The following is a 9,141-nucleotide window of genomic DNA, read 5'->3' as shown; positions in this document are numbered from 1 at the left end:
TCTACCACTTGAGCTACAGCACCACATCCTTTTTTGTGTGTGATTAATTAGAAATCAGAGCCTCACAGACTTAATTGCCCAGGCTGGCTTCAGATCTTAGCTTCCTAAGTAGCTAGAATGACAGATTACAGAGCCATGGCTATAGTGGGAATTTTAAGTACACTTCTCTGATGCAGGTCTGAGACCCTTTCAAACACAACAAATATATAGTGTACCTAATGGCCAAAGGAAGATCTAAACAAAGAATTACAGGGTCAAAAAGAAATGATTCTTCTTCTACCCATCATTAAACTTCATAGCCAACACCCCTGCACAAAAGATAGGTTAACAAAAGAGAAACATAATTTAATTGAGCTTTTAATGTTTGTTTTCTGGTTGTGTGTGTGTGTGTGTGTGTGTGTGTGTGTGTGTGTGTGTGTGTGTGTTTGCTGTACTATATTAGGGCACTAAGTTCTAGTTCAGCTTTATTTCCCCCCATCACAGTAGGAACTCTATCACTTGAGCCACATTTCCAGTTCTGACTTTTTGCTGGTTAACTATAAATGGAATAGGCTTTGAACAAAGATCCTGATCTCAGCCCTCTGAGTAGCTAGTATATAAGTGGGAACCACCACCACACAGCTCTTCATCATGGTTTTACTATTCTTTCTGTGTGTTTGGTCCTGGGGCTTAAACTCAGGATGTAGATGCTGTCCTAGAGCTTTTTTGCTCAAGGCTAGTGCTCTACCACTTGAGTCAGCTCCACTTCTGGCTTTTTGATGGTCAATTGGAGATAAGAGTCTTATAGTTTTTCCTGCCTGGGCTGGTTTCAAACTGTGATCCTCTTGAGTAACTAGGATTACAGGCATGGGCTACCAGTGCCTGGCTCATCAAGGTTTTAATATGACACAGGAGCCTTTGAGTTAAAGACCCCAGATATCCATAATTATTTGGATGTCTAAGATATGATTCATTATTATTATTATCAGGGTTACAGTTACATTCATAAGATAGGGAGTACATTACTTCTTAAAGGTACATGAATTTATATGCTTAGGTTCCAGTAAGCATAGCCAGCTGCATAGAAATATGACTGAACAAAACCAAACCCAGTGGCTCATACCTGTAGTCCTAGCTACTCAAGAATCTTGAGACCTGAGGATTCTGGCTTGAAGCCAGCCCAGACACAAAAGTCCATGAGCTATTTTTCTCCAGTTAACCAGCAAAAAGCAGCAAGTGGGTGGGCTGTAAATGTGGCTTAGTGGTAGAGTGCTTGCCTCTAGGTTCCTGAGTACTTCATAAAAAGAACAGTTTAGGTATGGCCTAATGTTTACTTAACCATTGCCAGATTTATATAGTCTTCCTGTGGAAGTTTAGTAAATGGCTCTTTTGCCCTCCTCATAGTAGTGACATAAATCAAGGAATTAACACTTCTAGTATGAAGTACACTTTCAAGAGGGAGGATTGACTGAGGTTATGCTTTTTGACACTAAAAAATTGTTTTTACTTTTAGAGTCTATAGTTTACAAAATAAATGTTCATTGTTAAAAAAAAGAAAGAAAGAAGAGGGCTGCAGTGCGTGTTCTCAGGACCTGAGCCACAATGCTGGGCAGCTGATTTATGTTCGCTATTTTCAAACCTGTAGCAATGTGCACGTTTTGAAGTCAAAATGTATATGTTTCCTCCGATATCCCTCCTTCAAGTATGGCCATTCACGGCACTTCCTAAAAACATCTGCTGCTCTGCAAGGAGAGGTTGTTCAGTTCAAACTCTCAGACATTGGAGAAGGCATCTGAGAAGTAACTGTCAAAGAATGGTATGTGAAAGAAGGAGATACGGTGTCCCAGTTTGACAGCATCTGTGAAGTTCAGAGTGATAAAGCTTCAGTGACCATCACAAGTCGTAACGATGGCATCATTAAAAAACTCTAGTATAACTTAGATGACATAGCCTATGTGGGGAAACCATTAGTAGACATAGAGACTGAAGCTTTCAAAAATTCTGAGGAAGATGTTGTTACCTCCGGCTGTGTCCCATGAGGAACATACACACTAAGAGATCAAGGGCCAGAAAACACTGGCAACTCCTGCAGTTCGCTGACTGGCAGTGGAAAACAATATCAAGTTAAGTGAAGTTGTTGGCTCAGGAAAAGATGGAAGAATACTTAAGATATTCTCAACTATTTGGAGAAGCAGACAGGAGCCATTCTGCCTCCTTCACCTGAAGCTGAAATCATACCACCTGCACCCAAACCAGAAGACAAAACTGTGCCCTTCCGTGCATTTACACCACCAGTCTTCACAGGCAAAGACAGGACTCAGCCTGTCACAGGTTTTCAGAAAGCCATGGTGAAGACCATGACTGAGACCCTGAGAATCCCTCACTTCAGCTACTGTGATGAGGTTGATGTGACTGAGCTGGTTAAGCTGTGGGAAGAGTTGAAAAATGGTTGCTTTGGCTCAGGGAATTAAGCTGACCTTTATGCCCTTCTTCTTAAAGGCTGCTTCCTTGGGATTGTTACAATTTCCCATCCTTAATGCTTCTGTGGATGAAAACTGCCAGAATATAACATACAAGGTGTCTCATAACATTGGGATAGCAATGGATACTGAGCAGGGCTTGATTGTCCTTAATGTGACAAATATTCAGGTCCGCTCTGTATTTGAGATCGCTGCAGAGCTGAAGTGCCTACAGAAACTGGGTTCATCAGCACCTCAGACTTCACTGGAGGGACATTTACTTTTTCCAACATTGGCTCGATTGGTGGTACCTATGCCAAACCAGTGATTCTGGCCCCTGAAGTAGCCATTGGGGCCCTTGGATCAATTAAGACTCTTCCCCAATTTAACCAGAAAGGAGACATCTACAAAGCACACATTAACTATGTGAGCTGGTCAGCTGATCACCGAATTATTGATGGTGCTACAATGTCACGCTTCTCCAACTTATGGAGATGCTGTTAGATCTGAAATGAATGTTTGTTAAGACATCTTTGAACTGCCAAAGAGGATGCAAAGCCTAGCTGTGCCAAGCTCATATTCCTCACTACACTACAGTTTGTACCATAAATGACTTGTATTATGCAATTGGGATTTTAATGCACAGTATCACTGTTTTATTGGAATTTTGTGGAAAACGGATAATGGTGGACTGATTCCCCCAGGCTTTCCCATTTTATAGGTCAGAGTGTAACTCCTTAGAATGGTGCAGATGTCTGTGTCAAGGTCAAGAAAACAAAATTGAAGCTAGGAGTGTAGCTTAGGGATAGAGTGTTTGCCTAGCATACATGCAGCCCTGGGTTTGATTCCTCACTACCACATACACAGAAAAAGCCAGAAGTGGCACTGTTGCTCAAGTGGTAGAACACTAGACTTGAGTAAAAAGAAGCTCAGGGACAGTGCTCAGAATTCAAGCCTTAGGACTGCAAATAAAAAAAAAAGAAAAAAAAAGGAAAGAAGGAAAAAAGGGTGAGAGGGAGGGAGGAAGGAAGGAAGGAAGAAAACAAAACAAAATTGTTACTAGGAGACAAGTCACCTATATGCATACAGTATTTGCTGTGTTTATTTTGTACTCAATAACTGATTCTTTCTGAAGCTTTTAAATTATATTTAGTTGGAAAAAGAATTTACATACAGAAATATTTTTCATTTCCCTACAATCATGTGAACTGTTTCATAAAATAAGTGCAATTATCTTGATCTTTTACCCAGGAGTCTAGTGTGGATTGTCTATAAATGTTTATTTCTGAAAATGTGACACCTTTTCCAAGAAAAAATATACTCTGGTTTTAATTGTACTTTTCTAGCCAATATGCTGGTAAAGATGTTAGTTTTACATGGATATACTTTTAGAATTTTAGTAATGCTTCAGCATGTTGTTGGAAAGCACTTCACCTTTACAAAGTCATTTGTGATAGGGAGGTACTTTAAAAGTAGCAGCCACTACATATACTTTTCAATTTTCTGGATCTTCTGCTTAAAAAAAAAAAAAGGGACAAGAAAATGAATGGGAGTCCATTTCATTCTTCTTCTCCTGAAGAGGAATTTGAAAAATGGGAGATAAAGGGAAATCATGGACAGAAAAATGAAATAATAAAGTTTATACAGAAATAAAAAACAAAGAAAAAAGGCAGAAACGATGTTGTGGCTCAAGTGGTAGAGTGCTAACCTTGAGCAAAAGAAACTCAGGGCAGAGTGCAAGCCCAGGGCTAGTGAAGAAGAAAGTGGGTGTCAGTGGCCCACAACTGTAATCCTAGCTACTTAGGAGGCTGAAATCTGAGGATCATAGTTCAAAGCCAGCCCAGACATGAAAGTCCGTGAGACTCTTATCTCCATTTAACCTCCAGAAAACCAGAAATGGCAGTGTGGCTAAAGTGGTAGAGTGCTAGCCTTGAGCTGAAGAGCTCAGGGACCGTGCCCAGGCCCAGATTTCAAGCCCCATGAACAATCAAAAAAAAAAGAAGGAAGAAGAGGGGGAAGGGGACCAGACCACACTCAAGGGGAAGTATGTTGCAATTTTTGGATATATGTGTGCAGTGGGAAAGAAACAGTGATAGAGAAGCATGTAAGATTTAGTACTGGGCCATTATGGGTGGTGAGCAGGTAGACACAGAAGTTTGGTGTGAAGGTTGAGGTGGTGAGGTGAAACTAGAATGGTGGTGCTATCTGCATTCCACATACCAACATAAAACAGCAGGATAGGTACAGGGTGTTACCAGAGAAGCTGAAGTTACCAGGGTGTTGCTTGGATGGGAGGTACAGAGAACAACTCTGAGTCAGGTTCCAAAGTCCTCTAAGAACATGAAGGAATAACAGGAAGTTGGTCCAAATGATAACAAGACTGGGAGTGGCTGGATAGTAATGTGTGAGGCCCTAGTTCGAGTGCCTCCCCTGGAGTAGGGGAGAGATGGAGGACTAGCAGAGGTCAACAGGGATGCTGGATGAGCCTGGAAGGGAGTGCACTTGTAGGAGAGAAGAGGCATGAGGAGAGTGACAGGCAGCCCATCCATCCCATGCCCAAACCTAGACTGATGCTTTTACCAGTGGAGACACACCTCGACTTTCAGTCTTTTGCAGGCCAGAGAAAAAGCAATATCCTAGGGACACAGGGATCCCAGATCCCAGGGCGAAAAAAGACAATGAAAAGTAGTCAGTGGTGCAGCTAAGGATTTGGCTTTGTTTACAACAAAACTTGCTTATAGAGGGCCTGGTTGGATGGGACAGGGAAAAGTGGAGTGGGAGTTCAAAGCAGGCAAAAGGCAGTGCAGACGGGATGGTGATAAAAGCAGGGAGAAGAAACGCTTGTTTTCCAAGGAGTTAGTTCTCGTGACCAGCTAGCTGTGAGGGGTAAGTGATGGTGGTATTGTTTGCTTTTGGGTTTTTGTTGTTCTTTTTAGGGGGCAAAAAGGGACACAGAAATGGAAGAAGGAAGGGTGAACAATTGCAGGCATGGTATTCAGGAGACAGAAAATAAACTACGCAACTTGTAGGCAGGGCCAGTGGGAGGAAACGGGAAAAAGCAAAGGAAGGGTGACATTGTCCAAAAGAATTACACTCAGTACCTGATTGACATGTTAAGAGTGTGGGGACAGAATTTAAGCCTAGCTTTGTTGGAATCCAAGACTGCCTCCCACCATCAAAATTTTATCCACTGAGGATGACTTCTAAGGAACAAGAAGTCAAGTATTCTGAACCATCCTTTCATGACTTGGCATTCAAAACTTTTCCCTTCTTGGGCTGGGAATGTGGCTTAGTGGTAGAGTGCTTGTATAGCATGCATGAAGCCCTGAGTTTGATTCCTCAGTACCACATAAATGGAAAAAGAAGTGGCTCTGTGGCTTATGTGGTAGAATGCTGGCCTTCAGGCTAGCACAGAGAGGCTCAGGAACAGTGCCCAGACCCTGAGTTCAAGCCCCAAGACTGGCCAAACCAACCAACCAACCAACCAACAAACTTTTTCCTTCTAAGAAGTTTTTAGTGGGCCAGGAGTTTGGTCTAGTAGTAGAGTGTTTGCCTAGCATGCACAAAGACCCGGGTTCAATTCCTAGGTACCACATACTTAGAAAAGCCGGAAGTGGGAAGACAATGCTCAGGCCCTGAGTTTAGTCCCCAGGACAGAAGAAGAAAGAAGAAAGAAGAAGAAGAAGAAGAGGAAGAGGAGGAGGAGGAGGAAGAGGAGGAGGAGGAGGAGGAGGAGGAGGAGGAGGAGGAGGAGGAGGAGGAGGAAAGGAAGAAAGGAAGGAAGGAAGAAAGAAAGAAAGAAAGAAATTAATTTATGGTGATCCATGAGTGGCAGGTACCTATAATCTCAGCTCCCAGGAGTTCTAGGCTAACTGGGCTATCCAAAGAGAAGCTGAATTTAAAAAATAATAATCGTAAACTTGTGGGAAGAGCTTAAGCCTCCACAATGAAGGTAAGTGAGGAAGGGAAGAGGCTGGATTCTCTGCATATCCATCAGTGGGCCACTGCCAAAAGTACCTTGTGACTCACATCCCACGCCTGCCTGCATCTACTATGTGACTGCTCTGGGTCTCTGGGGCTGCTGTAGGAGGTGATGGAGGAGGGAAAGGGAGAGATCTGAGGCCTGGAAAATCACAAGGGCATTTTGGCTGCCAGCCGCCTGGACACTCCATACAGAGAGAAGCTGATGAGGAAGCTAAAGGGACAATAGGCCTTTCTTTCTAGCAGTGGGAGGTTGGTCAGTTTGATACTGGATGACCCACCATTCCTCCGCCCTCAATCTTGGTTCTCCTGAAGTTTAGGCTGAATGTGAAGCAATCTGATTTCAAATGAATCATGGACCTGTGATTCACTGGGTGCCGGTGATGGTTGACTTCGAGGGTCTTCCTCTAGTCCCCACTACACACTACTGTCAAATTAATACAACTCTAGGAATCTGACCCCCTGCATCAGAAACACCATGAAGCAATCCATTTAGCCGGTTAACCACTGGCTAAAACCCTCCCTAAAAATAGTCTAAACCTACTTTCTAAGCCAGTTTTCTGATCCGTAATTATACAAGGCATTCATAGAATTTACATATACAGAAAGAATTCTGACTAAACAGCTTGGAGAACTGTTGAACTAAACCAATATTACCCCAGTTCTTCAAGTGGAATCTCTCAGAGCCACAATAAGCTGTGCAATGACGATGACAGCATTCTTAAGTCCTACAGAGATTAAAGGAAACATCAAAGCATAAAGCACAGTGCAAATAAGAGCAGAAAGCTCACACTTATAGCTATTTGTGTTGGGTGCTTTTTTATTCTACTTTCTCCTATTAGATTATAAACTCTTGAGAGTGGTTAGTGTGATTTTCATTTCTTTAACCTCCTGAAGTGCCTGAGCAATAGGCCTTTTTCACAGTGGACAGATAGCTGTTATGTTGTGTTGGTATGGGGGTGGAGGGTCATTTACAGAAGGTCAGGACTATCTCAGAGAAGATGGAGTACTTTTCCAATTAGGAAAATCAGTGGTTCAGTGAACTGTAAATACAGTTGGTCATCATATCCATTAGTTCCTTACCCACAGATTTAGCTAACAGATCAAAAGATTATAAAAGAAAATTATTGGGCTGGGAATGTGTCTTAGTGGTAGAGTACTTGCCTAGCATGCATGAAGCCCTGCATTTGATTTCTCAGTACCATATAAACAGAAAAAGCCAGAAGTGGCTCTGTGGCTCAAGTGGTAGAAGCAGCTCAGGGAAGTGCCCAGGCTCCAGGCTCAAGCCCCAACACTGACCAAAAAAAAAAACCAGAAAAAGAAAATTGCAGGAGGGCTGGGAGTTTGGCCTAGTGGTTAAAGTGCTTGCCTAGCATGCACGAAGACCCAGGTTCGATTCCTCGGTACCACATACATAGAAAAAAGCCAGAAGTGGTGCTGAGGCTCAAGTGGTAGAGCTCTAGCCTTGAGAAAGTCCAAGGACAGTGCTCAGGCCCTGAGCTCAAGCCCAGGACTGGAAAAAAAAAAAAAAAAGAAAAGAAAAGAAAAGAAAAGAAAATTGCAGGAGTTGGAAGATGGCAAGACTGACACTGATTCTGATGCTTTGTACTCCTAAATGGATATACTGAATTGAAACCCTCTTGTAAAACTAGTTAATTATATATATATATATATACAGCTTATATACACATATGTATATATGCACATATATTTTTTTCTGTTTATTTGGTACTTAAGAATCTAATCCTGGGCTTCATGAACACTAGGCAAGCACTCTACCACTGAGACACATGCCCAGTGCCTAAAAAATAAACTTTAAAAAAGAAAATTATATTGTATTGAATGTGAACAATTTTCTTTGTCATTTCTGAAATAATATCATACAAAAACTACTCCGGGCACTGGTGGCTCATGCCTGTAATCCTAGCTCTGGAAGCTGAGATCTGAGGATCACGGTTCAATGCTAGCACAGGTAGGAAAGTCAAGTATTCAAACACAGTGGCAACACAAATAATGAACACAGAAGACATGGAAATATCAAATTTATATAAAATATATACGAGGGCTGAGAGCATAGCCTAGTGGTAGATTGCTCGCCTAGCATGCACAAAGCCCTGGGTTCGATTCCTCGGTACCACATACCCAGAAAAGGCCAGAAGTGGGGCTGTGGCTCAAGTGGCAGAGCACTAGCCTTGAGCAAAAACTGTCCAAGGACAATTCCCAGGCCGAGTTCAAGCCCCAGGACTGGCAAAAAAATTATCTGTGTGTGTGTGTGTGTGTGTGTGTGTGCAAATATACATAGACATAACACAACATATACTGAATATATATTAAATATACACATATGAAAGAGACATGATTTCAGACATGACAACTAATGCTGGGCTAAGACCACAGATGTGCTCCAGGCCCTGTCATGGAGCCTTGTGGATTTTATTGTCTCTAAACTCTGTCAACCCAGAACCCAGTAGGACCTTTTAAACCACAAAAGCCTTAGCTCAGTATGGCTAATGAAAAAAATGGCAGGAAACCAAAGGAAGGAAATTACAAAGGCTGGTAACCAAATATGTGACAATACAGGATATCTAGAACCTGGGCTTTCTATCTTAGTTCAGAATATTGCCTTCTCAGTTAGTTTAGGTATCAGGTCACCTTGGTTTTAGGGTTTTCCCAGGAGTTAAATTTGGGAAGGGAAACCACAACTCTTCAGCTCTTCTTACTA

General features: G+C 42.2%; 1 pseudogene; it reads left to right on the top strand.

Moving 5' to 3' along the window:
* Positions 1–846: 846 nt before the first annotated feature.
* LOC150054310 (lipoamide acyltransferase component of branched-chain alpha-keto acid dehydrogenase complex, mitochondrial pseudogene) lies at positions 847–2,942 on the top strand (annotated as a pseudogene).
* Positions 2,943–9,141: the final 6,199 nt, after the last annotated feature.

The sequence above is a fragment of the Megascapheus bottae genome, chromosome 15, assembly GCF_031878675.1.
Source record: "Megascapheus bottae isolate mThoBot1 chromosome 15, mThoBot2.hap1, whole genome shotgun sequence".
NCBI lineage: Eukaryota > Metazoa > Chordata > Mammalia > Rodentia > Geomyidae > Megascapheus > Megascapheus bottae.
Note: the sequence above shows the minus strand (reverse complement) of the source record. Positions and strands in the feature narration are given on the sequence as shown.